This window comes from Palaemon carinicauda, chromosome 12 (genome assembly GCF_036898095.1).
Source record: "Palaemon carinicauda isolate YSFRI2023 chromosome 12, ASM3689809v2, whole genome shotgun sequence".
Classification (NCBI taxonomy): domain Eukaryota; kingdom Metazoa; phylum Arthropoda; class Malacostraca; order Decapoda; family Palaemonidae; genus Palaemon; species Palaemon carinicauda.
The window spans coordinates 11,447,661-11,472,660 of record NC_090736.1 but is presented as its reverse complement, the minus strand read 5'-3'; the positions used below and the strand labels follow the sequence as shown (position 1 = coordinate 11,472,660).

Here is a 25,000-nt window from a genome sequence, read left to right as displayed (position 1 = left end):
TAATAGGTTCTAAGAAGCTTTTAAGTCAAATTTTGTTATACTTTTGTTAATGGTAGGTTTCACCCAACTCAAAAGCCTATGACTTTTAGCTGCAAAGGTTAACAGATAATCCCGTTTCGAATAGCAAATGCTGTCTTGCTTACTACATAAAATCATATGATATTGTTTTATTACTGAATTTTATTATGTAATTTTGAGGTTTCATTGTAGTGTATTACAGGGCAATGTAACCTAGGTAATCAACTACTTTTTCTTATAGGAAAAATTACGCTCTCTTCGAAAATAACACTCGTTCCCGTCAGGTCAAATTCGGTTAAATCACGTTATTTACTATAGGAAATCATATATTTTCTGTGCGAAAATCACACCCTGTAATACAATACAAATTTACCAATTTAGATACAATAACTAAGATTTAAGATTTCAGTTGGAACACCGACGAGAAAGAAAGACATCAGATCTCTACAATTGCAATAAGAGTTCCGTAGAAAACGAGTTAATATGAAACTAGGAGTAATAGTGTGCACAGATGTGTCCGTACTTAGTGACGGGAGAAGTGGAGAGCAGAATTTAATTGGCTCTGTGGGAGAAAGAAAACGTGTCCTTTGGTATGAAGGACACATCATCTTAAATGAAACGCTATGATAATTCACTTTAACAATGACTGGAATTTATTTTTTCATAATTTTGATTTAATTGTCCATTATTTCTCTCATAGTTAATACTTTCCTTTCCTCAATGGGCTATTTTTCCTTTTTGAAGCCCTTCGGGTTATAGCATACTACTTTTCCAATTAGGTTGTACCTTAGCTAATAATAATAATAATAATAATAATAATAATAATAATAATAATAATAATAATAATAATAATAAGACGATGATGATGATGGTGATGATGATGATGATTATGTAAGAAAATCTAAGCTGCATGCTCTATTTTCTTTCACTGTGTATGACTCAGTGACATTACACATTTTTTTTGAAGAATATAATATTAAATGAATATGTTACTTTTATTTTCTTGCCGTTACCATAGCAATATCACGCTCGTCTCTGGAAAATAAATTGCGTCATCAAGAACAACCTTTCTAAGTCTGCTAACGAAACACACATTGTATTATTTTGTTCTATGTAATAGCTCTCTACCTAAATGTCAAATATATATAAAAAAATCTCATAGAAAATTTGTATAACAAAAGGAAAGAATAACAATTGATTTATTCTTATAATTTGTCATATCGATGAAAATCTTTGATAGCTTAATATGAGAAATCATGTAAGTTACTGAAGAGAAACATTACTTAAATGTGTATTTATCCCCGAATTCTACTTTTAATCGGCTGAAGAACTTCCTATTTCGTGCAGGTAAACAGAGCAGACGATTTTAACATTGTTGCCTTTTATCTGTGACGTCAATTACTTATCCGACAAAGGGTTTCCAGTTCCGATATCCTTTCTTGTTACAGGATCAATTTCCAAAATATATTATAGATTCTGGTTTAAAAGGAACTTTGCATTTCTCTTGCATTTTGGTGTAGCATTGAAAGAAACCTGCAATTCTTGTGAAGTAATTGCACCAACCAAACCCGGTAGGAGAGTTGTCTGCGTAAACAAAAATTATTTGACTCGTGGCATTTAATTCCCTAAGGGTCACAGGATACGATGTTGTCAAGTAATCATCGTCTTACCTGCCAAGTGGTGTGATTGGGGTGTTTTAGATTCGGTGAGTGTTTTTTTGTTGTACTGCCTTTAAGTGTTGTAGACTGTAATAGACAATAAGTAAGCGAAATCCGTGTAACTCATCCTACCCAAGGTTAGGTTATCTAGTTATTACTTAGGGATGTCTGCCCATGGACTCCTGTATTGAATACTTCTCATGACGTTCAAATCGGTATACTTTCAAATGTTAGGCTATATAACCTAACAGTGTCCACTGTTTTATTAATTATTAAGTTAGAGTATTGTATATCCTAGTGATCTAGGATAGGATAGTAGGAATACATACCTTTTGTTGTGATGAATTCAGTGCTCATCACCAATGTTGGTAAGGTTACTTTTATCGGGAAATATAAGACACTAATTATTAGCGAAACAGGAATTCGCTGTGAGAATTGGACGAGTGCGGGCTGGGGCTGGTTTGGCATTTTTATCTATATTTTTAATGACTTGCGTATCAGTGTATTTCTGGCTTTGTCCATTGAGCATGCGTTGTTTGCATTCACTTTCGACAACGGTTCTGTTTATTTGTATGGTGTAATCATTACCTGGCTTTTTTTAACTAATTATTTAAGAGCTTCCAAATATTTGTGTACAAGATCCAAGATATTGTTCTACAACAGCCATTTTTTCCACCCTCCCATTGAGTTCCAGCATGACTACCTTGACAAGAAGACGTCTCCAAAAGGAAAGCAAACTATATTTTTAAATTTAGTATAATTTCACCTATTTCAGTAATTGATTATGTTGAAAACTCTCTCCGTTCAGTATATGGGCATACATATCGTTGCTCAAGTGAAAGTAAAAAATATCCCTGAAATAACTATCCATGTTTTGGTATCCTCAGCACATCTATATTCCACTTGTCAGAACAGAGGATCAGTGAGGTAATGTTGGATTTACATGCATAGTGAGCCACGACAGCTAAAACCATTAGAGGGGCATGAAGTGAATCAGATAATCATGATACTTTAATGTCCAGACACTTACATGAATCTTATCTTTTTCCAACGGGTTATCTTGTGTTTATTACGCATTTCTGACCATTATTACAGCAAAATTACTCATTTTTAGTTTTTCTCCCCACCCAAAGTCTTGGTTTCCCACTGTGAATCACCATAATAGTTTTCCTAAGATCCGGTAGGAAAACTTGTGAACGGGTGAATTGCCCCAATAATCAAGGTCCGAAATGGATAAAACACAAGATAGCGAATAGGAAAAATATATGGTTTATGTATTTGGCTAGAAATGAAAGTATCATATATTTACCCTTTTTATCTTCAATTTCATGTCAGCCCCAAACAGCAAAAGCTAGGCCAATATAAAGCACTTAACCATTCCTATGGTAGGGGCTAAGTTATCTATGGCCTACTACCATCAATGAATCTTGAAATGGCCACAGAAATATTCTCTTTTTACCTGAACTTTTTAAGTGAGGTTTGGATGTAGTCTAGCTTATTCCAAAACATGGATGTAAAGTAATTAGTGGTAGATAAATGAAGTCCTTGACTCTTAATTTTCTGTTATTGTACGTTACAGTGCTCAGTGAAAGTTAACTAATTCTGATCTTGATGGTTTGGTAATTTTTCCAAGTAATATTGGTTGGTAATTGTATTATACTGTGTTCATTTGTGGAGCAAAGCTCTGTGGTAGAAACGAAGTCGTTTTATACTGTTTAAAGCAGCCTCAATTTGCAATGATATTTATATGTTCTTAACAACTGCAAAGCAGATGTAACTATGTTACATGCAGTATCCATGATAGCGGCATTCGATTTACTGTATTTTTATAACCCTATTTAGAATGTTTGATTATTATTTAGGATTTTTCAATATTAAACTTACCCGATAATCATGTAGCTGTCAACTCCGTTGCCCGACAGAATTCTATGGAGGGATACGCCAGCTATCACAATACTAGAAGGGGGTGTACTTACTAGCGCCACCTGTGGCCAGGTACTCAAGTACTTCTTGTTGACACCTCCTCAATTATTCCTCTGTCGTGCTTCCGGCAAGACGTTCTGGGATACGCTTATGGTCTTCGAGTTTATTCACGGATATTTGGTGAAGTATTCTCTCAGATTAACGGCTGTCGCATTACTGGAATCCTTCTTATATTAGCTAGATAGCTTTTATATAGTTCTGATATAACGTTAACGATTTTTGCTTGTTTTTGGAACCCCCTTTGGCTAACTCTTTGGTTTACAAGATGTCTGACATTTCGCAAGCTCCCTCCCATAGACGATGTAGGTCTTGCAATAGACGTATTCCGAAGGCCTCGGTAGATCCTCACACCGCTTGTTCTGACTGTAGGGACAGGCCCTGTCAGTTAGAAAATCGATGTGAGGAATGCGCCGGACTTTCCGAATTGGAATTTGTCCGTCTTTTAAAATATTCAACTAAGTTAGAGAGAGGTAGAGTTAGGAGGAGTTCTTCTCACTCTTCTTTGTTGTCCTCACCTCATGATCCCCTACCTTTTCCTACCCCTGTAGTGGCTACCCCCGAACCTACTGTGTGCCCTCCGCCTGATATGTCAGTTGTTTTGCGTGCTATTCAGGCTTTAGGAGATAAAGTAGAGTCAGTGGTAAGTGACCATAAGTCTCTGATGGCCGAAGTTAAAGAGCTGAAGGTCAAGAGTGCAGTGGGTGGAGTTAGTGCCAGTGCTGTGACGAGTGCTAGTGTCGGTGCAGTGCCTAGTGCTAGTGTTAGTGCCAGTGTGGTGCGTGAGGATTTTTCTGTGCGAGCCTGTCGTCCTCCCAGTCCGGGACCTCTTGCAAGCTCCCATGCCCAAGGGAGAAGCAATGTCGAAGGGCATAAGGGTTCGGCAGGCCTTGTTAGGCGCACAGAACTATCCTCGGTGGTTGCGGGCGTGTCTTCCAAAGACCGTCACTCCCACCTGCAGACGATTGAGCCCGTCTTTTTCTCGTCCGCTGATCAACTGTCGGGGAAGAAACGTTGGTCTCAGGTCTCGAGACCGCTTAAACGTAGAGTCCAGTCCGCGAGTGCTCAGCCAGGTTGCAGTCATTGGCTCAGCTCTGACTCGCCTCAGTCATCTGTCGACTGTACTCCGCCCAAGAGGAGTAAGGTTCTGCCACAACAGAGCTCGACTGTTAAGGCTTTACCTCAGTCTACTTTCGTTTCTGACGATCCCAAGTGGACTCTGCTTCAGTCCATGCAAGCTCAGCTTTCGGACTTGATGCGTGAGTGTCGGGCTGAGAGTGTTGCACCTCCGCCTCCGCCTACACTCCCTCCGCCTGTGCTCGCCCAGCCTGCGCTCGCTCCGCCTGGTCGCAGCGCTATCTGCCAGGCGTACGATGTTGAGCCACTTTCCGAGTTCGCTGTTCCCAGTGGTGTTCAACCTCAGCCTTCTTTAAGGCAACCTTTACGTTGGGATCAGGAGGATTATTCCACTCTTCCTCCGCCTCTCCCTGCTGCTCCACCAGTGGTGCAACTCTCGGTTGAGGTACAACAACCTCTCCCGTCTATGAGTCAGTCTGCTCAACCATCGCTGCAGCGAGCTCAACCCTCCTCTAAGCAAGCTCCTCTACACCCTGGACTTGCGCCTCAGGAGCCTCAGCTTGCGAGAACTTTACCTTGTTCTGCGCAGCCTCAACCTCATCATGCTCCGCTCTTATCACAGGAACAGGAACGGGCTGCTCCGCCTCCGTCCTCCGCTCAGCTAGCGCAACCCTTGGGTTCAACCTCTCTTGCTAGGAGTCAACCTCCTTCACCCATGCGCCTTCCTTCTGCTTCGTCTGTTGTTCAGCCTTTGCAGTCTGAGCCTCAGGTTTTCCCTCAACAGTTACTGGAAGAGGAAACCTCTGTTGTTGTTCCTACCCGTTCTGACTCTGCGGTTCAGCATTCTTGTCCGATCTCTTCGCTACACTCTGGTGATGAGGTGTCGGATGATGAGGAGGCACACCTTGATCCCTCATCAGACGTGGACGAATCCAAGCTTTCTCCACCGTCTATTGATTTTCGTAAGGTCTTGGCTCTACTCAGAGAGATTTATCCAGACCACTTTGTCTCTGCTATTCCCCGCTCTCCGCCATCTGAGTTTTCGCTGGGCGTACAACAAGCTAAGTCCTCCTATACTAAGCTTGTCCTAGCTAGATCCTCTAAGAGGGCTTTAAGGATCTTAGGGGAGTGGCTACAGTCTAAACAACACCTTGGCAAGACTTCCTTCATGTTCCCTCCAACGAAGCTCGCTTCGAAAGCGAGCGTTTGGTATGCCACAGGGGAAGCACCAGGCTTGGGAGTACCTGCCTCTGCCCAGGCTGACTTCTCAAGTCTGGTGGACTCGCCTCGGAGAACTGCTATGAGACGCTCGAAGGTTTGTTGGACCTTCTCAGACCTGGATCACTTACTGAAAGGGATGTTCAGAGCATTTGAAATGTTCAACTTTCTCGACTGGTGCCTGGGGGCCCTCAGCAAGAAAACCTCTCCTGCGGACAAAGATTCTGCCATGCTATTAATGTCCTGTATGGATAAGGCCATCAGAGATGGATCGGGTGAGCTAGCGTCGTTGTTTGTATCAGGGGTGTTGAAGAAAAGGGAGCAACTGTGTACCTTCCTTTCCGCCAGCATTACACCTTGCCAAAGGTCACAACTCCTTTTTGCTCCGCTCTCGAAGTTCCTCTTTCCCGAAGAGCTAGTTAAGGACTTGTCTGCTGCCCTGATACAAAAGGATACACACGATCTTGTAGCCTCATCTGCTCGTAAGTCTAAGGTTGCCACCTCAGTCCCCAAGACTTATCGCTCCCCAGTTGCTGATACACCTGCGACTAGGTTCATACCGCCCTTTCGTGGTAGAGCCCCCAGCCGAGGAAGCTCCCGTCCAGACTCTCACAGAAGCAAGTCTAGGAAAGGATCCAGGACATCAAAAGGAAAAAACTGACTCTCCGTTTCTCCAGACAACAGTAGGAGCCAGACTCAAGATCTTCTGGCGAGCCTGGGAGAAGAGAGGTGCAGACGCACAGTCTGTCAGTTGGCTGAGGAACGGTTACAGGATTCCATTCTGCCTCAAACCACCTCTGACCACGTCACCCATCAACCTCTCTCCCAACTACAAAGAAGAGGACAAGAGGCTAGCATTGCAACAGGAAGTGTCGCTACTGGTGCAGAAGAAGGCAGTGGTTATAGTCCGGGATCATCAATCCCCGGGCTTCTACAACCGTCTCTTTCTTGTGGCCAAGAAGACAGGAGGTTGGAGACCGGTGCTGGACGTCAGCTCTCTCAACGAGTATGTCACCAAGCAGACGTTCACTATGGAGACGACCAAGTCTGTCTTAGCAGCGGTCAGACAGGAGGACTGGATGGTCTCGTTGGACTTGAAAGATGCATACTTTCACGTTCCCATTCATCCAGACTCCCAACCTTTCCTGAGATTCGTTTTCGGAAAGGTTGTCTATCAGTTCCAAGCCCTGTGCTTTGGCCTAAGCACAGCTCCTATGGTCTTTACTCATCTGATGAGGAATGTAGCAAAATTCCTACACTTGTCGAACATCAGAGCCTCCCTCTACCTAGACGACTGGCTGTTGAGAGCCTCCACGAGTCGTCGTTGTCTGGAGAACCTCAGTTGGACTTTAGACTTAATCAGAGACCTAGGTCTATTAGTCAATATAGAGAAATCTCAACTCATTCCCTCCCAATCCATTGTGTACCTGGGAATGGAGATTCGGAGTCAGGATTTTCGGGCTTTTCCATCGGCCCCCAGGATAAGCCAAGCCCTAGAGTGCATCATGAGCATGCTGAAGAGGAGCAATTGCTCAGTGAGACAGTGGATGAGTCTCACAGGGACCCTTTCATCACTGGCCCTGTTTGTCGAGCTAGGAAGACTCCACCTCCGCCCTCTTCAATTCCATCTTGCAGCTCATTGGGACAAGGGCTCGACTCTAGAAGCAGTCTCTATCCCTATCAACCAAGAGATGAAGACCACTCTCCTGTGGTGGAAGCACAACCTCCTTCTCAAGGAGGGTCTATCATTGGCCATTCAGACCCCCAATCTTCATCTCTTCTCAGATGCATCGGACTCGGGCTGGGGTGCAACCTTGGACGGACGGGAATGCTCGGGAGTGTGGAACGAGGAACAAGGATCTCTCCACATCAACTGCAAGGAACTGCTAGCAGTTCATCTAGCCCTGTTGAACTTCAAGTCCCTCCTGCTAGGCAAAGTGGTGGAGGTGAACTCAGACAACACCACAGCCTTGGCTTACATCTCCAAGCAAGGAGGGACCCATTCGAGGAGCCTTTACGAGATCGCAAGGGACCTCCTCATTTGGTCAAGAGGTCTAAACCTCACTCTGTTCACGAGGTTCATCCAGGGCGATATGAATGTTTCAGCGGATCGCCTAAGCAGAAGGAATCAGGTCATTCCCACGGAATGGACCCTCCACAAGAGTGTGTGCAACAGACTTTGGACCTTGTGGGGCCAACCTACCATAGATCTGTTTGCCACCTCCATCACCAAGAGACTTCCGCTGTATTGTTCCCCTGTTCCAGACCCTGCAGCAGTTCATGTGGATGCCTTTCTTCTGAACTGGTCCCATCTCGACCTGTACGCGTTCCCGCCGTTCAAGATAATCAACAAAGTTCTGCAGAAATTCGTCTCGCACGAAGGGACACGGCTGACGCTGGTTGCTCCCCTTTGGCCTGCAAGAGAATGGTTCACAGAGGTACGTCAATGGCTAGTCGACTTCCCCAGGACTCTACCTCTAAGAGTGGACCTTCTACGTCAACCTCACGTAGACAGGTTGCACCCAAACCTCCACGCTCTTCAGCTGACTGCCTTCAGACTGTCGAAAGACTCGCTAGAGCTAGAGGCTTTTCGAAGGAGGCAGCCAGGGCGATTGCCAGAGCTAGAAGAGTTTCCACTCGTAGAGTCTACCAGTCTAAGTGGGAGGTCTTCCGAAGCTGGTGTAGAGCCAATTCAATTTCCTCCACCAATACCTCTGTGATACAAATAGCTGACTTCCCTCTCCATCTTAGGAATGAGAGATCCCTTTCAGCTCCTACGATTAAAGGATATAGGAGCATGTTGGCTTCAGTTCTCCGCCACAGAGGCTTGGACCTGTCTTCCAACAAGGACCTTCAAGACATTATCAAGTCTTTTGAGACGTCTAAAGAACGTCGTCTTTCCACTCCAGGCTGGAATCTAGACGTGGTCTTAAGGTTCCTTATGACATCTAGGTTCGAACCTCTCCAGTCAGCTTCCTTCAAGGACCTCACCCTCAAGACTCTTTTTCTCGTTTGTCTTGCAACAGCTAAGAGAGTCAGTGAGGTTCATGCCTTCAGCAAGAACATTGGTTTCACAACCGAATCTGCGACATGTTCTTTTCAGCTTGGATTCCTAGCAAAGAACGAGCTTCCTTCACGTCCTTGGCCTAGATCGTTCGAAATACCTAGCCTCTCCAACATGGTAGGTAACGAACTAGAGAGAGTTCTTTGCCCGGTCAGAGCTCTCAAATATTATCTTAAGAGGTCTAAACCTATTCGAGGACAGTCAGAAGCCTTATGGTGTGCCATCAAGAAACCCTCGAGACCCATGTCCAAGAATGGGCTTTCGTATTATATAAGGCTTCTGATCAGAGAAGCACATTCTCACTTCAAGGAGGAAGACCTTGCATTGCTGAAGGTAAGGACCCACGAAGTAAGAGCTGTAGCTACTTCGATGGCCTTTAATAAAAACCGTTCTCTGCAGAGCATAATGGATGCAACCTATTGGAGGAGCAAGTCAGTGTTTGCATCGTTTTATCTGAAAGATGTCCAGTCTCTTTACGAGAACTGCTACACCCTGGGACCATTCGTAGCAGCGAGTGCAGTAGTAGGTGAGGGCTCAGCCACTACATTCCCTTAATCCCATAACCTTTTTTAACCTTTCTCTTGAATACTTTTATTGTTGTTTTTATGGTTGTTACGGTAGGCTAAGAAGCCTTCCGCATCCTTGGATTTGGCGGGTGGTCTATTCATTCTTGAGAAGCGCCTAGGTTAAAGGTTTGGTAGAGGTCCTTTAGTAGGGGTTGCAACCCCGTGTACTTTGGCACCTTTGGGTTGATTCAGCCTCCAAGAGGAACGCTGCGCTCAATAAGGAAGACGAACTTAAATAAAAAGGCAGAGTAACGGTTCTATTCGACTTCCTTACCAGGTACTTATTATTTCATTGTTATTTGAGATAACTGTTATATGAAATATGGGATACTTAGCTATCCTTTAATCTTGTACACTGGTTTTCACCCACCTCCCTGGGTGTGAATCAGCTACATGATTATCGGGTAAGTTTAATATTGAAAAATGTTATTTTTATTAATAAAATAAATTTTTGAATATACTTACCCGATAATCATGATTTAATCGACCCTCCCTTCCTCCCCAGAGAGAACCAGTGGACCGAGGAATAATTGAGGAGGTGTCAACAAGAAGTACTTGAGTACCTGGCCACAGGTGGCGCTAGTAAGTACACCCCCTTCTAGTATTGTGATAGCTGGCGTATCCCTCCATAGAATTCTGTCGGGCAACGGAGTTGACAGCTACATGATTATCGGGTAAGTATATTCAAAAATTTATTTTATTAATAAAAATAACATAAATACATGGTATAGCATAACCCATATGTTTAGAATGGATGAATACTGTAGCATTATCTATCTTTTATAGAAATCAAAATAAGAGGAAAATAACTGAATGATAAAGCTTTGATTTAATCAGTCCTTTAAAAAAAACAAATAAGAACTGGTCAAATTTCATAAGTTATTATTATTACTAGCTAAGTTAAAACCCTAGTGGGAAAAGCAGGATGCTATAAGCCCAAGGGCTCCAATAGGGAAAAATAGCCCTATGAGGAAATGAAACAAGGAAACAAATACACTGCAAGAGACATAATGAACAATTAAAATAGAATATTTTAAGAACAGTAACAACATTAAAATATGTCTTTCATATATAAACTTTAAAAAAACAAGAGGAAGTTAAATAAAATACTGTAGAACTGTGTGCCTGAGTGTACCCTCAAGGAAGAGAATTCTACCCCAAGACAGTGGAAGACCCTGGTACAGAGGCTATGGCACTACCCAAGACTAGAGAACAATGGTTTGATTCTGGAGTATCCTTCTAGAAGAGCTGCTTACCATAGCTAAAGATTCTCTTCTACCCTTACCAAGAGGAAAGTAGCCACTGAACAATTATAGAGCAATAGTTAACCCCTTGAGCAAAAAAGAATTGTTTGGTAATCTTAGTGTTGTTAGGTGTATGAGGACAGAGGAGAATGTATAAAAATATGCCAGACTATTTGATGTATGTGTAGGCAAGAAAAAAATTAGCCGTAACCAGAAAAAGGGATCCAATAGAGTACTGTCTGGCCAGTCAAAGGACCCAATAACTCGGGCAGTAGTATCTCAATGGGTGACTAGTGCCCTGGCCAACCTTCTCCTTACAAAATGAATAAGGCTATGCCTAATGAAATATGCTATGTCACATAGATGAGCCCAACTACTTAAGTAAGGCAAGCCTTAAAAGTGAATAAGACTACTGTAGAGTTATTTGCCTAAGGTTGTAAGTTGTCCAGTCCATCAATCATGCGTAGAGATACTACTGCTGGATGGTTAATGGGTCCTTTGATTTGCCAAATAGTGCTACATTGGATCCCTCTCTGGTTACAGCTCATTTTCCCTCTGCCTAAAAATACACTGAATAGTCTGGCCTATTCATTAAATATTTGCCTCCTACCCCATACACCTGACAGTACTAGGATAACAGAAAAATTCTTCTTCATTCAAGGGGTTAACAACTGCACTGTTGTTGTTCAGTGGCTACTTTCCATTTTGTAAGGATAGAGGAAGCTCTTTAGCTATGGTAAGCAGCTCTTCTAGGAGATGGACACTACAAAATCAAACCATTGTTCCATTGTCTTTGGGTGGTATCATACCCTCTGTACCCATGGATTTCCAGTGTCTTGGGTTAGAGTTCTCTTGCTTGAGAGTACACTCAAATACACTAATCTACCTTTTCCTTATTTGCTTTCCAAATTAAGCTACTGAAGACCTTAGGCTTATAGCATCCTGCGTTTCTAACTAGGGTTGTAGCTTACCTAGTAATAATAATAATAGTACTGTATGTCATAGGATTGAATAAGGCTGATAAAAAAGATAAGTGACATTTGTTCTAGTTGCATAAGGTATGTTTAGACACCTTCGTCTTTTCGGAATTGTTTTACTCTATTAAAAATAGTAAAATTGCTGATGTTAAGCCTATAGGATATTTCTGTTGCCAGTATATTTTCCTTGTACACTTTTAAAATGTTTCCTTATTGAGTGTAATGTGTCTTGTCTTGCGTGTAGCTTATTATTCTTTCACCCGGGGGAAGGTCATGGGTGGAGCTTGATGCACTTGATCACCCTTACAAGACAACCCAAATACTGATGTTACTTTTAGAAATATTATTAGATAGAAAACCTCTCATGTTCAGGCACATTATACAAACCCTTTTTCTCTTTACAGTGGAAACAGCATTATTTTTTTGAATACTGGAAACTTGCTTAAAGACTTTTTAACGTGGTATAACTACCCTCCGCTAACTAGCAGGGGCTTTAAAAGCCACCCTGCTCATACATGCACCAGTAACATGACGTCACTTTTTACTTTGGCTTGTTGGAGAATGGACATGCTGTTGTTCTCTCCCGTGAACCCTTTACTGTACTTGTTCCAAATGATAAATACAAACTGGTATAAAACTATAGAAAATTATTTTTTCTTTCCTTCAGGGTGACTGGAACATGAGGCTCCACAATGTGGCTTTGTCCTGGCATTAAAGGGCGCTGGTACGGTACCTTCGTCTCAGCCATGGAAGTGGATACTTAATGTCTTTTGTACTGCATGCAGGGGCAATTCTGTACACAGGAGTCTCCTTGTGAGGTATGTAGAGAGTAGTCATCCTCCCAGTGGCATAGGTTAGGTAGACAGCAGAAGAAGATGGCGAAGAGGGACTCTTCCCCTTTGAGTTCATCTTTGAAGGTGAATTAATCTCAGTGTTTTACTACGTCTGCTTGTTCTTGTCACTCTGACTCTGCTCGGTTAGTCTCCTCCAGGGATCGGTTGAGTAAGAGTGGTGGCCCTTTTACTCCCAGACAACCTTGCGGTTGTGAGAACTCCGTTGCTTACCCTAGCAAAGCAGCGCCACCCTCGGCCATAGGGGAATCTCTCTCTGCTGATGCTGTGCGACAGCTTTGACCTTCCTTTGGGTCTCTGGTATCCCGTCCAATGAACGGTTGCTAAAGGTTCTTCGGTTAGAGGCACAGCGGGAGTGCACTCCTACCTCCCCAGGAGTTAACTTAGGTCTTCCCCTAGAGACACCAGAAGTCACATACCAAAGGAGCAACTCGTGTCACTACCTATAGCAACCTTGAGTTCTGCTCTACCTCTTGGTTCGTCCCGCTTTGGCGGATGAACGTGAGCAGTTGCAAATGAGTATCCCTTGGGGTGAACCCAGAAACTAGCTTTGGCTATGTTTCCCAGCTGGCAGCGTATGATGCTTGCCCTCAACCTGAGCATACTCAGCATATTGAGGGTGCACAGAGTTTGCTGCACGGAGCTTTCTACCGGGTGATGAGCGCCTGTCTCGTTCGTGAGAGAGGCATCCCGCTCCTGAGTGGTCGCCCCTATGGGGCTTCCACAAGCAAGGGCTCAATTCGTTGATGCCTTGCTATAGTCCTTCGGAGCATTGAATTTTTTAACTAGATGTCGATGGAGTTAGGATGCTGTTCGCAGTTCCTGTCCCTTGGTGCCGTGTATATAGGACACAACAAAATGTTCACCGTTTTGTTTGTGAGGCCAGTTCCTTCGGGATCTGCGCCTCGGGTTTTGACCTCATAAGGGAGAACCTGCTATTATACCTACTCACCAGTGCATAGCATCAACCGAGCCTTCCTTGATTCTTCCCGAGCAAATCCCTCCTCTTGTAGGAAAGATTAAGGCTGCTTGGCCACCTTCTGTTGAGGGGTGACGAGCAAGAGTGCTTTTCCCAAAAATGCACTAGCCGTATGTGCACCCATCCACTAAGCATTAGTCACTCGCCAATCTCACCATAGCATGTTGTAAGAGTACTCGCCAATGTGTTTAGCTTCAGCATCACATTTACCACCAAAGTAGCGCGTATCCACTCGCCATTGCACCTGGCGAGACAGTAAGCACAGGTGCTCGTCACCTTACCTGCCCGCACCTACCGGTATGTAGATTCTCACCAAGGCTTGCCTCGCCAACGTTCGCCGCTTCAGCACTTGCCTTGGTATCAGGCGGTACAGTACTACGATCGTGGTCGCTAGGGACTGCTACTTCGGTAGCACTTCCTACATCTCTTTGCCCTATTTCAGTAGTTGGCGAGAGCACGCTTGCTCGAGAAACGCAAACTGACCATTCCCACTTACTTAGAGAAGTAGAGAAAGTAGGCGAACATGATAGTTCACCTGATCATTTTCATCCCCGTCTTCATGACTCTGCACATGCTTAAAAAGCACTTTTGTGGCACCCCAATGAAATCCCTTGCCTTTTTGAAGGATGCACCATGATTTGCTAACCTTGTGCAGGCAGTCTCTGGAACAACCCACAATCTTCCAATGTTACTCCCACAGAGTACACTGTAGTGGTTTGCGGACTGTGGCCAAAGGTAGCACCCAAACTGCCTAGTATCCGAATGCCGACCACAACCCGACGTTCACTACACAACAAACATACAACGGTGGAATACCCAAAAACCTAAGTAACAGTTCAAAGCACTGGGCACCACCCCTTGATTTATAATGGGCAAGGGGACCCAGCTAGATCCTGACTTATACCTTTGCTTCTCCAGCTTGCTGATCATAAGTATAAGAACATTAGGTGAAAGGGATTATTATAAGTTATTTGAAAGATTAAAAAAAACAGTGGCTGAGTAGGGGAACTCAGTGGTTTAAGGAACTGGAATGAGAAGCAGTATTATAAAAAACAAGAAAAAAAAATATTTATTTAACCAAAACTGTTAGGATTACAATTACATTGACCCATCAATCCAAATAGAAAATTAAAGGCAAAATTAGCATCCCTTTACATCAAGCTTCAGCCACAGGATAACCAGATAAACAAATTTTGAAAAGGAATAAAAAAATTATTCACATACTGGTCACTCACGTTTACTAAGCCATCTCAAACCAACCACCCATAAGAAATATATAAATCTGTGAGACTACTGAACTACAATACTTTCCCCTGAATCACTACTGTCCTTTCAATATCCAGTTCACCACTAAACTGCAAAGTCACTTAAAATTATCAAACTCTAAACGGTAAGGCCGCATACGATGCCGTGCAGGTCTCTGCAGGCCCACAATAACAATGTCACAAAAATTTTGTCAACAACACGAGCAATCGCCAATGGCCTTATAATACATTGGTTGTGGTGTTATTCAGTCAAACACATGATGGTACTTACAGTTCACAGGCAGTGAAAAATGAATACAGAGCAGACACACACACCACTACACACTGGTAACAGGCCATCAACCACATTCATAATTGTTATGAGCAGTACTAGACAGATACTCTGTTCCTATATACTGTACATACAGTGGTCTCGAGTAAATTTCCCTTACAATTGGGAACTTCTGTCAACATAAATGTCTGCCGTATCTGTTCATTTTTCTTTTCTTGATGAAGGAACCTATGGTTGTAAAGTACAGTACTTCTATTGACTCAAACTCTGGTTACACATTCAAACCCTACAGAGAGTAGGGCGTGCTGCAAAAACAAATGTTGTTAAGACAGTTGGTAGGACCAAACAAAAATATATACATACCCCTTAAACATATACATTATGCTTGCAAAACATTTAAACCTATTTAAGAAAAATTGAAATCTTTACAGTTAATATATGGAAAATCATTATAGTACAGTACTGAGGTAGAATATCAGACATTATGACAAAAGGGAATTGATAATGAGAGTTACTTTAAAACATATATAACCCAAGCTTGTTATATGTGGAAATGGTTTGTATTTTCCCCAACTACTATTAATTTTTTTCACAACACGACCATCCCTTTGGAGGTTTCAGAGTCGGCTAGGAGGAGTAGTCCTCGGTACGACCCTAAGTGCAGTAGTGCTGCCATACAGCAGGTTCCTCCAGCAGTGCCTAGCCCTCCATCCCCTCAGTGGTCATCTAGGTACCAACAGTGCCTTAGTACTAAGGCCTATAACACTGTCCTAGACCCTGAGTGGGAAAGGCTTGGCATAATCCAGATCAAGTTGCAGAAGTGGAAACGAGTACACAGAGCGTCGACTCCCCTCCCCTCCCTCCCACCGGAGAGACTCACCATCCCAGAACCAGCAGGGGCTCAAGATCTTAAAGAGAGGTTTTGTTTACAGCCAACTATCCGCTCCCGCCGATAGAATGGGATCGGCACGAACCCCCCACTCTATCTGCAGAGGTTCCAGTTCCTCCTCCTATACCTTCCGAGGACGTTCAGCCCAAGGAAACTGTGCAGAAGGGGACTTCTTCTCCTCTCACAGACATTAACATTTGCCCGTGAGAGAGGAAAGATACGAAGACCATTCCAAACGATTGGCACTCGACTTCCAAGCAGCCTGATTTGAGGAAAGGTCTTTTGGATCTCAAGTCTGTCTCTGTAAGACTGGAGCATAGCAGCCTCTCTCCAAGGTCTCAAGTGTGCCTGCCGATCAGTTGACGACTTTGACCCACCTCGGGCTCCTATAGATGAGAGCTGTGGGCGGAAGACCCTTTTGACGATGGTTATTAATATTCGGTCAGAATGCTACCTGTGTCCGCTAGTCCAATGACTTCTCCCTTGGAGCAAAAAGACTCAGACCATGCCTATCTCCAGGTGCTGTCTTGCATCTGTAAGATCAACTCCTTGGGAGAACCAGATCAAGTTCCCGCTGAAGGAAAGAATACTGTCCTTGATATTTTCTATGACACCCCAAGGCCCACCAAGATTAATGTAGCCTTGCTTTGATCTAGAGCAGTTAAGAGTGCCAAGAAGAGGGCTTACGCCCAAGTGGCAGAAGTTTCACATTCCCTCGGGTCGGTGAACTCACTTGCGAACTTCCTCTGCATCAATTCCATCCCCTGAATGTAGATCTAGGGTTGGTGAATCCCTTAATAGATATTTAGCTAGTATTAGTGCATGGTGCAAATTATGGGGTATGAAGTTGAATCCTAACAAAACTCAAAGTATGATTGTAAGTAGGTCAAGGACGGTGGTTCCTCAACATCCGGATCTCAGTATTGATAATGTTTCTTTAAATATGTATGACTCTTTCAAAATTTTAGGTGTGATTCTCGACAGTAAATTTACTTTTGAGAAACATATAAGGTCTGTTTCTTCTTCAATTTCACAAAAAATAGGCTTATTGAGAAAGTCTTTGAAGATTTTCGGTGATCAATCTATTCTGAAGAAGTGTTTTAATTCTTTCATTCTACCTTGTTTTGAGTATTGTTCTCCTGTCTGGTCTTCAGCTGCTGATTCTCATCTTAATTTGTTGGACAGAAACTTACGGTCTATTAAATTTCTTATTCCTGATTTAGATATTAATCTCTGGCACCGTCGTTCAATTAGTTCATTATGTATGTTGCATAAGATTTTTCACAACTCTGACCATCCTTTACATTCAGATCTCCCTGGACAATTCTATCCTGTTCGTAATACTAGGCAGGCAGTTAATTTTAATAGCCAGGCCTTCTCCATCACGAGGCTCAATACTACGCAGTACTCTAGAAGTTTTATTCCAGCTGTGACCAAGTTGTGGAATGATCTTCCTAATCGGGTGGTTGAATCAGTAGAACTTCAAAAGTTCAAAGTTGGAGCAAATGCTTTTTTGTTGACCAGGCGGACATAGTCTTTTTATAGTTTATTTATGACATATTTGTTTTTGATGTTGTTGATAGTTTATTATATGACATGTCTGTTTTGACGTTGTTTCTTATTTTAGAATAATTTATTGTTAATTTGTTCTCTTCATTTATTTATTTCCTTATTTCCTTTCCTCACTGGGCTATTTTTCCCTGTTGGAGCCCCTGGGCTTATAGCATCTTGCTTTTCCAACTAGGGTTGTAGCTTGGATAGTAATAATAATAATAATATGAGATTGTAGATGATGATCCGTCGCCCCTACATTTAGACCCAGTAATTCTGGCCTTAACCCAGAATATGCCCCTGGAAGAACTAGCTCCTTTGTTGGTGGCTTTCACGGCGGTGGATACCGTAAACATGAGTGGTATGCAAAGTCCTCTTTGCAAGCTGTTTCATGGTTAGAATACTGGTTGAGATTGGTCGGATACAGATAGAAGAAGGCAAGTCAAGATTCTCTCCTCCAGCGGACAATGACTTCTCGCCTGTGCTCCTCGGTACCGCTGCCACACCACAGTGATCATCAACGATAAAATGTCAGGGGCGCAAGAAGGGGTCTCAAGCCCCAAAGCAGATTGTTCCCAAGAAGCAGGGGCCCAAACAGCCCTCTCGGGCTGGAGGTTCCAAAGGTAGAGGAACGAGAGGGGGAAAGATTGGCCAATTCATCTAGTGGGGGCATTCTATCTGCCTGTTCAGGCGATAGAGGTGGATGTTTCATGAGGCCAATTCTTGGTTGTCTCCATCCTCTGAGTGGGATACCACTTCCTCTTCACACATTCTCCCTCCTCTAACCTGACATCCAGTGGTGTCAAGTTCCTATCCGAAGGGATCCTTGAAAGAACAGTCCTTTCAGGCCGAAATTCAGGCCTTGCTAGAGAAGGATGGTCTCCAAAGAGGTTCTAAACAGGTTCACAGACTCCTACAGTTGGCTTTTTCTTGTAGAGAAGGCATCTGAAGGCTGGAGACCAGTCATAGATCTCTCAGCCTTGTTTGTACTGGTTTGTCCAACAAACCGTGTTCAAGGTAGAGACGACTCAAATGGTCAGACAGGCTGTCAAACCAGGGGACTTCGTGATAACGCTGGATCTAAAGGACACATACTTCCAGATCCCTATTCATCTATCGTTGAGGAAGTATTTAAGATTCGTTCTAAGCAACAAGGAACACCAATTCCAGGAGTTGTGTTTCGGCCTGTCCATAGCACCTCAGGTGTTCACACGGGTTTTTTCCCTGGTGTCCACATGGGCGAGCATACACGGCATTCGTCTCCTTCAATACATTATCTAGATGACTGGATCTTACAAACTCGATGGAAATTCTTCTCCTTCTCCGAGACAGACTTCAAGTTTTGCCACAATCTGAGGATTATGGTAAACCACAAGAAGTCCACTCGGTAGAGTAAATGAGTTGGGTGCTCATCACCTGGTGGAGGAGCTCCGTGCAGCGAACTCTGCAGACCCTCAACATGCTGGGCATGCTCAAGTTGCGGGCAGGCATCGTGAATTGCGAGCTACAAAACATAGCCGAAGCTAGTTTCTGGGCTCACCCCAAGGGGTACTTGCCTGCAACTGCTCACATTTGTCGGCTAAAGCAGGATGAACAAAGGGTGGTAGAACAGAAACAGAGGTTGCTATGAGTAGTGACATGAGACGGCCCTTTGGTATGTGACCTTCGGTGTCTCTAAGGGGAAGATCTAAGTCAACCCCTTGGGAGGCATGTGTGCGCTGTTGCTATGTCCCTAACCGAAGAACCTCTAGCAGTTGTTCCTTGCACAGGGTACTCGAGATCCCCAAAGAAGGACACAGCTGATGTACAGCTCTAGAGAGACTCCCCTGCAGCTGAGGGCGGCACCGCTTTGTTAGGGGAATCAACGGAGTCCTCAGAACCACAAGGATGCTTGACTGTTCTCCGGAGGAGACCGATCGAGCGGAGTCAGAGTGACAGGAATGACCTGAGGGAGAAAGACGCCAAAGTTTATTTGCCTTTGAAGATGAACTTGAGGGGAAGAGTCCCTCTCAATCTTCTTCTGCCACTGGGTGAATGCCCGCTCCCTACATCCCGCACAAGGAGACTACTCCGTACAGGATTGACCCCTGCACACAGGACAAAAGACATGTGGATCCTTCTCCGTAGCTTACATGAAGATACCACATCAGCGCCCATTAATGCCAGGACAAACTGGCATCGAGGAGCCTAACATTACAGTCACCCTGAAAGAAAGAGAAAAAAAAGGTTTCAGGCCAGTTTGTAATAATCTTTTGGAACAAGTTAATGGGAGAGAACAACAGCATGTCCATTCATTACCAAGCTAAAATTAAAAGTTATGTCAAGTTACTGGTGTGTATGTGAGTGGGGTGGCTGGTATACCTGTGCTAGTAACCAGAGGGTAGTTATACCTCGCTAAAAAGTTTTTTTTGTGGTAGTTTTCAGCATTCGCCAAAATAATATGCACTGTAAAGAGTGAAGAGTTTGTATAAGGTGCTGGAACAAATAAAAATTAGACAAGCTGTTACCTCCTACATGAAGTAAGGGAATGATGATAGGGATAGGTAAAATTTGTCAGGTGATGGATTCGTGAATATTATTTGTAAAATCATAACCTAACTGCTTTTGAGCCAGGAATCAGGATTTTATGAGGAGTCCCTAAATCTACCTGCCGAGTATTTGGGAGCCATTATTTGGTATTAGCTTGTGTTTTGTGTTTATTTGTTTTCTAGTTTATTATTGAACAGTATGGTGATCTGTACTTTACTTTTGCTGTTCATGAGTAACTTTTAAACTTTGTGATTTATAAATGGTTAAATGGTATTGGTCAGGAAAATTTTGACAGCAACCAAAAGTTGAGGACAATCCAAATGGAACATTGCTGATTGACAGTACAGCTTAGTCATCTGTTTACTTAATTTGGGTTTACATTCAACCCTCCACTGAAGTCGAGTGAACTACTTCTCGGGCGGGTCCATATCAATCATCTAACGAAACATTTTCATTATAACTTATACAAATCTTTGATTGTAGTATCTTCCAAATCATATGATCTTGTGAAAAGTAATGTCTTTAGTTTCTTCTTAAATTCAATTGGTCCCTTTAAGTCCTTCATTTCAGTTGGCAGTTTATTATAATGTCTAGGCGCTCAGTAGCTGAAAGCCCTTCCACCAAATTTACTATTTGTTCTTGGTTCAGATAGTCTATGTTTGTCACTCATGTGCCTTATGGTAACATTTGTTTCTAGTTCTAGTTTTTTTCAGGCTTTCTATTAGATATTTTGGTTCAGTATCTTAAACGTTAGTAAGAGTAGCTTGTATTCAATTCTCGCCTTTACCGGCAGGCAGTGTAATTTTATTAGTGCGGGATCATGTGATCTCTGGTTTCTAGTTGATGATTATACAGATAGGTTGGTGAAGGTTTAGCTGTAATTCTATTAGTTGGTTAGCAATGGTTCATTAAAGAAGTTTTTTTTTTTTTTCAGACTGTCACGGTGCTCGCTAGAATTAAAGTATCCTATGATTACTGAATTGTATAGGAAAGTAGTTGCATTATTATTATTTCTTCATACCCATAACAGGAAGAGTGGTAGCAGTTTAGTAGCTGATAGACATACTGAAATTTATTGGGTATGGAAATTAATGTCTGCAAGTTGATAATCAGTTTCTCTAAGCCATTTTAGGACGGATGGCTGTTGGTTTGCTTTTGATGTTGATGCCATTATTAGATGCAACGTCATAGATAATACACAAGATATTTCAAGGCAAGGTTAAGTTCAATGTGTCTAGTTTTTGGAAATCCTTGCTTAATTCTGTTCTTGACCTTCGAATCTCGGTAAAAGTTATTGTTAGCTTACAAAAGTATTTGGTCCAGTGCAATTTGTCGTGAGCATACAAAATTAATTTTGAAACACTTGAAATCAGCGTTCGAACGGAGCCGAGCTTTGTAAACAATAGTCTGAAGTCTACAAGTGAGACTAATGGCCGAATTTATGGTTAACGTTCACTGGGAGTTACGAAACAGAATAGGCGGTTAACCTTTTGCAAGTATCTTTTATTTTTTTATTGCCATTGTTTAGAAGGATTTCATGATAGGGTTATATGTAGGGCGTTGTTTTTATATATGGATTTTTGATTTTTGAATGCGTGATTTCTGTATAACGATGCTTATAGAAGAAATGTCCTGTGTTTTAGAAGTTAAGATTATTGGAGTAGAATTTGTAACCAAATATGTCTCTTTAAATGTGTATACGGATATATATTCAGTTTTGATTATTTTTATTATGATTAATGTTATTCGCCAAGCTACAACCCTAGTTGGAAACGCAAGATGCTATAAGCCCAAAGGTCCCAACAGGGAAAATAGCTCAGTGAGGAAAGAAAATATGGAAACAAACTGAGCGAGAAGTTTAAGAACATTTAAATAGATCTATCATATATAAACTAAATTTATAAACTTTTCAAAATAACAAGAGGAAGGGAAGTTTAGTCACTCTGCTGAAAATGTAATTTTAGCGCAAATCTTGAGGGGAAAAAAGCTGTTACTTCTAAATAAATGACAGAACATTTTTTTGTTACAAGTTCCAAGCACGTTTATTGCTATTTTACTTTGGGAAACAAATTAACAAAGGATGTGTTTTGTGCTGATGTCTGACCACGCATAAATTACATACGCCAATCCAAGAGCGAATTGTGTTTGGTTTCATCATCCTGGGTGCTCTTACCTAGCCTAGTTCTGACAGAGAGAGAGAGAGAGAGAGAGAGAGAGAGAGAGAGAGAGAGAGAGAGATCCGCCTCTTTAAAGAAGAAAAATTATAGGTAGTAATGCATCATTGCAAATGATCGCTTATCTAATGTCATCACAATAAATAATTTTTATTTGCTTTTTTATACTTTCAATTTTGTTTAAGATTGTATTCAAACAACAAGTTGTTTGCTAACTCGACATTTACTTCAATTTTGGTTGTCACAAATACATTTTTTATATTCTTATAATGCGTTTAAAAGAAAGATATAGTTCTTTTTATGAATACTTCAAATGGCTGTATAGCTCGACACTGAACCATATTGTTAATAAGTCTAATTAAGAATTAAGGGCCTTTGTTGTGCCATCATAATCTTAGAAACCATTTTTTTATAGTTATCCCAGATTGCTAATAACAGACATGTCCATTAAAATCTACTCTAGGCCTATTGCCATTACCCTGTTTTATTGTGTGAATTTATTTTCTCCATCCAGTTTGAGGCAGAGAGAACTTTGCTTTCAAAGGCGTACCCTAGAGGAATTTCATTACCCTTGTTTTTATGCGAAACTCAGTAAGTTCCTCGTCTACCTAGTTACCTAGCCACAAGTAATATATATATATATATATATATATATATATATATATATATATATATATATATATATATATGTGTGTGTGTGTGTGTGTGCATATATATATATATATATATATATATATATATATATATATATATATATATATATATATATATATATATGTGTGTGTGTGTGTGTGTGCACATACACACACACACACACACATATATATATATATATATATATATATATATATATATATATATATATATATGGTGAAAGGGATTGTATATCTTCTTAAAATATTTTATTTTTCCTTGTTTCCTTTCCTCACTAGGGGTTTTTCATTGTTGGAGCCCCTGGGCTTATAGTATTCTGCTTTTCCAACTCGGGTTGTAGCTTAGCAATTACTAATAATAATAATAAGGAAAACTGTAGCCTACTAGATATGTTGGTTTGCTGTGAGCGATCAGAATAAAGTCTTCTCTCATAACCCCTTCGCTGTGGCCAGCGTGGTGATGAAAATTGGCCAAACCCCAGACATGATTAAGTACATGTCTGAGGCCTTTAACTTGCAGTGGACTAGGAACGTATGAATTTGCTATATATATATATATATATATATATATATATATATATATATATATATATATATATATATATATATATATTATTACTATCCAAGCTACAACCCTAGTTGGAAAAGCAAGATGCTATAAGCCCAGGGGCTCCAACAGGGAAAAATAGCCCAGTGAGGAAAGGAAATAAGGAAATAAATAAATGAAGAGAACAAATTAACAATAAATCATTCTAAAATAAGAAAACGTCAAAACAGACATGTCATATAATAAACTATCAACAACATCAAAAACAAATATGTCATAAATAAACTATAAAATAACTATGTCTGCCTGGTCAACAAAAAAGCATTTGCTCCAACTTTGAACTTTTGAAGTTCTACTGATTCAACCACCCGATTAGGAAGATCATTCCACAACTTGGTCACAGATGGAATAAAACTTCTAGAGTACTGCGTAGTATTGAGCCTCGTGATGGAGAAGGCCTGGCTATTAGAATTAACTGCCTGCCTAGTATTACGAACAGGATAGAATTGTCCAGGGAGATCTGAATGTAAAGGATGGTCAGAGTTGTGAAAAATCTTATGCAACATACATAATGAACTAATTGAACGACGGTGCCAGAGATTAATATTTAGATCAGGAATAAGAAATTTAATAGACCGTAAGTTTCTGTCCAACAAATTAAGATGAGAATCAGCAGCTGAAGACCAGACAGGAGAACAATACTCAAAACAAGGTAGAATGAAAGAATTAAAACACTTCTTCAGAATAGATTGATCACCGAAAATCTTGAAAGACTTTCTCAATAAGCCTATTTTTTGTGAAATTGAAGAAGACACAGACCTTATATGTTTCTCAAAAGTAAATTTACTGTCGAGAATCACACCTAAAATTTTGAAAGAGTCATACATATTTAAAGAAACATTATCAATACTGAGATCCGGATGTTGAGGAACCACCGTCCTTGACCTACTTACAATCATACTTTGAGTTTTGTTAGGATTCAACTTCATACCCCATAATTTGCACCATGCACTAATTCTAGCTAAATCTCTATTAAGGGATTCACCAACCCTAGATTTACATTCAGGGGATGGAATTGATGCAAAGAGAGTAGCATCATCTGCATATGCAACAAGCTTGTTTTCTAGGCCAAACCACATGTCATGTGTATATAGTATGAAAAGTAATGGGCCAAGAACACTACCCTGTGGAACACCGGATATCACATTCCTATAATCACTATGGTGCCCATCAACAACAACTCTTTGAGATCTATTACTTAAAAAATCAGTAATAATGCTAAGAAACGACCCACCCACTCCCAACTGTTTCAGTTTGAAAACAAGGGCCTCGTGATTAACACGGTCAAAGGCAGCACTAAAATCAAGGCCAATCATACGAACTTCCCGACCACAATCAAGGGATTTCTGTACAGCATTGGAGATTGTAAGAAGGGCATCACATGCTCCAAGGCCTTTACGAAAACCAAATTGCAAACTAGGGAGTAGAT

General features: G+C 41.6%; 1 protein-coding gene across 1 annotated transcript in view; it reads left to right on the top strand.

Moving 5' to 3' along the window:
• The first annotated feature begins 1,379 nt into the window (after window positions 1–1,379).
• The window catches only part of LOC137651220 (metal cation symporter ZIP14-like), a 96,972-nt gene continuing 73,351 nt past the window's right edge, over window positions 1,380–25,000 (top strand). The window contains exon 1 of the mRNA XM_068384409.1: window positions 1,380–1,723. The gene's annotated coding sequence lies outside the window, so the exon portion shown is untranslated. The remainder of the gene's footprint in view (window positions 1,724–25,000) is intronic.